The following is a 4350-nucleotide window of genomic DNA, read 5'->3' as shown; positions in this document are numbered from 1 at the left end:
AAAAAAAAAAAAAAAAAAAAAAAAAAAAAAAAAAAATTGTGGATACTTAAGTTTTTTCAATTAAATATTTGAGATCATTATGTCTAACAGCAGAAGTCTAACGGCAGTATAAACTTAGCATTGATAGTAATATAAAGACAAAGATAAGTGGTGAACTTGCAAAATTATTTTTTTTTGGTTGTTAAGATCCTTGTTATTACAGAACAACACGGGATTGTGTGGTCCTTCCACCCTTACCTCTATTTCATGGCAGTGGGAGACACTCTGATTGAAGGGCTTGGGAGAGTTTTTGGTCAGAAGTCACAAGCAGTAGGGCTTTACCTCCTTTTGGCAACTTTGTGTCCTGATGCACAGTTGGCTCTCCATATCTGTGAGTTTCCCATTCTCAGATTCAACTAACTACAGACTGAAAATATTTTAAAATTTTGGTTGGGTGCAGTGGCTCATACGTGTAATCCCAGCACGCTTTGGAGACCAGCCTGGGCAACATGGCGAAACCCCTCTCTACCAAAAAATACAAAAATTAGCTGGGTGTGATGGTGCATGCCTGTAGTCCCAGCTACTTGGGAGGCTGAGATGGGAGGATCACTTGAGCCTAGGAGGGCGAGGCTGCAATGAGTGAAGATTGTACCACTGCACTCCAGCCTGGGCAACAGAGTGGGATCCTGTCTCAAAAGCAAAAACACAAAAATAATGCAACAGTAAAAACACCACAAATAAAAAAACAATTCAGTATAACAGCTTTATATATAGCATTTGTATTGTATTATATATAATAAGTTATTCAGAGATGATTGAAGGTATACAGGAGGATGTGCACAGGTTATATGCAAACAGTACACTGCTTTATATAAAGGAATTGTGCATCTGCAGATTTTTCACTCTGAAGTCCATGCTGTTAATCACTAATCCTCCAATATCCCTCTCAATGCTTCATTTAAATAATTGTTAAACACATTAAAGAGAAGACTATCAAGACCAAAAGCCTTGGAGTGTGCTACCAGAAATTTCTCTCTATTCAGCAGAAACATTTTTATGATCATTCAACCACCCTCAAATATTTTTTTCCATTTCTTCGTGAATTTAAAAAATTTTAAATGAACCACTGATAATGCTTTGGTGAAGTCCATATATATGCCTTCTATGTATGTTCCTGACTGGCCATTGCAGCAGACATCCTCAAAAAGGAAATGAGGATGTCTTTTCCTCATTTTGCCTTTAAGGAAAAACTCTGTTTACAGATTAATGCTATGTGCTATGAGTGTTATTTCATCTCTTGTCTTTCGGTTTGTTAAAAAATGTTGAGCCCCTAAAATCAATTTGTGGTTAAATGTTACAGAATAAAATTTAGGATGTAGCTTGAAATAAAATTCGTCTTTATTGTTCTTTAGAAATGATAATATTTGTTATATATTATAGCACTTAACTGCTTTCTGCTAGTTAAGTAACATTTTTGTGGTGAAATAATATTGATACAGAATTACAAATTGAACTGTCATAATTTTCTTTTTTAAATATATATATATTTAAAATATATATATATATTTGAGGTATATATATATATACACACACACACACACACATATATATATATATATATATTTTAATATACATACTACCCCAAAGTCTTGAAAAAGGGAAATGAAGTAGAATTTCAAAACAAGAGGGTAGAGGGGAAGTAACACAAAGGAAAAGTAAGATTACAAAACGTAAGGTGAAGATAATGTAATGTTTGCCTTACAGTCTAGCAACATGAAGTGGAAGAAGGATGAAAGATTTACTGGGCCAGCGTGGTGGCTCATGCCTGTAATCCCAGCACTTTGGGAGGCCAAGGTGGGAGGATTGCTTGAGTGCAGGAGTTCAAGAGCAGGGTAACATGGTGAAACCCTGTCTCTACAAAAACTACAAAAATTAGCTGGGCATGGTGGTACACGCTTGTAGTCCCAACTACTAGGGATGCTAGGTGGGAGGATCGCCTAAGCCCAGGAGGAGGTCAAGGCTGCAGTGAGCTTAGATCATGCCACTGCACTCCAGCCTGGGCGACAGTGGAAGACCCTTTCTCAAAAAATAAAAATAACTGCTCATAAAAATTAGCTACTCAGATTATATGCAATTATTACTGGTACAGACATCAGAAAGTTATGTAATGCAAACTCAAAAAGAAGACACTATAATGTTATAAGCAAAAGCTTCCTGAATAGGAAGTTAATCAGACTGTTTTATATAAGTGCTCTAAAAGCAGTTTGTGCTTTTAAAGTCCAGTACCAGAACATGGTTTAATAAAATAAACTGATGATATGGTTCCAGTTTATAATTCTTTCTGGTCCTTGGTTTACTTCAGGGAAAGGATTAGACTAGCAAAACAGTTCTTGATTTACGGGTGAACACTGCTGTGTTCTCTGAAGGTTTATAAGTTGAAGCATAAAAAAAAAATGCACCTCGCCTTGTACCTACATATTTGGGTTCAATTTACGTATTCCTAGTCCATTGTCAGTGAGTGACAATGATTAATCTTACAATATTCTTTTGTGCTAGCCACTATGATATGTGCTTTGATTTTATGATAGACACTTAGATAACTAAGAAGTATCTTTGTGTGGCAAGAGTTTCATTTGGGCTTTTTATAGTGGATATTATTACATATGAATATGTAGTGATTTTGATAATACAGTCTAAAAGAACAATTCAGATCCTAGTTTCATAGCTTTAGTTCACTGATTTTTTTTTTCCCTCTGATCATTATACAGCCAAATCATTAAAATTCCAGGTATCCTTGTGAAGGGTTTTGTATTTGTTACTTGGTTTTTTATTGCTTGATGGCAGAAATTCCTTCAGTACTGTTCAGTGAAATTCATTTTATAATGGGACACACTTGTTTAAAAATAATATCTTAACCTTTTAATAATAGAGTTAGGGAAACATGAAAAGGGTCAGTTTTTCTGTATTTTTAAAATTTCAGATGAGCTTTTCAAATAATGGACTAGTCTGTGTAGAATTTTATGATACTGTATGCAGTTATGATTAACTTAAAATTTTTTCCATTATAGACTCCACGTTTTGCAAAGACCAATTTTGCCTCAGAGTCAACAAAGTCTTCAGATTGGTTCCTGTGTGTCCTGTGTTTACAAATCAGTGGAAATTAAGGACAACACATACAAACTGAAAAGTCAAATAAGGAAATGAATTACTTCTCTTGACAGCTCTAATTTTACTTGTAAGTTAAAGTCAGAGTTAGCTTAAAATCATTTAAATGTTTAATTACAGAACAGAGTTTAAGTAGCATAGAAAGTCAGTATTACATAATTAAGTTTTGAGAACATACATAAACATATGATCTAGTATTTAATGTGGTTTAGTTGCATATTGGTTCATGTGATAAGCCCCACTATGCGTCTGTGACATTACTTCAGGAGATTTACATGAACATTGCAGAGGTATTATATTGCATTTTATATAACCAAAAACTTGTCTAGCATACATTTTTGTTCTAATGGTGAGTATATTTCCAAAGACAAGTACTTGGTCAATATGGGGAATTATAGAGCTGCTTTGGATGCCAGAATAATTATTTCCTCTCATCATTGGAAACATTCCTGAGTTTCTTGGCTATCACCGTGGTGTCTGGAACTTAAGCCTCTCCACTGATGATTATAGGATTAGAAACAAAAGTGATGGTTCCATGCAGATAAGTTTATAATATGTAGCCTCTGACCTCATTGCTGATTATTAATTTTTCTTAACTATTTATATAATATACCTTTCACTTTGGCTCTTTTTAAGGCCTTCAATATGAATAATATGCAACAATGATTCTTAATATGTATGTAAAAGGCTTATAAGAAAGAAAATGTCGTATCTTTGTCCCGTAGTTTGGAAAACTAAGCATTTTATAAGCAAGTATGTTTCTTATTCTTGTTCCCTGTTACATATTCTATAAGAAATTTATGAGTAAAATCATAGTCTGTCAAGATATTCATATAACTGAAGAGAAATTAAATATAAAGAATATTGTTCAGCTTTTCTGAATTACAAGTAGATAGCACTCCAACTCCAAATAATATTTATATGTGATACAAGCCGATAAACCATGAAATAATTTTCATTAAAAGATTGCATAAAATGAAAAGAAATAGTAATTCGATTTAGTATATACTTGTTTTTCTTTTTTGAGACAGAGTCTCACTCTGTTGCCCAGGCTGGAGTGCAGTGGTGCAATCTCAGCTCACTGCAACCTCCAATTCCTGGGTTCAAGCAATTCTCTTCCCTCAGCCTCCCAAGTAGCTGTGATTACAAGGGACTGTCACAACACCTGACTATTTTTTTTTTTTTTTTGTATTTTTAGTAGAGATG

General features: G+C 34.0%; 1 protein-coding gene across 2 annotated transcripts in view; it reads left to right on the top strand.

Annotated features, from left to right (window-relative positions):
* Positions 1 to 4350, top strand: part of THNSL1 (threonine synthase like 1) — a 10314-nt gene that overhangs the window by 3009 nt on the left and 2955 nt on the right. For both annotated transcript variants that reach the window (XM_017535523.2, XM_017535521.2), the window contains exon 2: positions 3048 to 3214. The gene's annotated coding sequence lies outside the window, so the exon portion shown is untranslated. The remainder of the gene's footprint in view (positions 1 to 3047; positions 3215 to 4350) is intronic.

Source organism: Cebus imitator, unplaced genomic scaffold (assembly GCF_001604975.1).
Source record: "Cebus imitator isolate Cc_AM_T3 unplaced genomic scaffold, Cebus_imitator-1.0 Scaffold92, whole genome shotgun sequence".
NCBI classification, from domain to species: domain Eukaryota; kingdom Metazoa; phylum Chordata; class Mammalia; order Primates; family Cebidae; genus Cebus; species Cebus imitator.
Note: the sequence above shows the minus strand (reverse complement) of the source record. Positions and strands in the feature narration are given on the sequence as shown.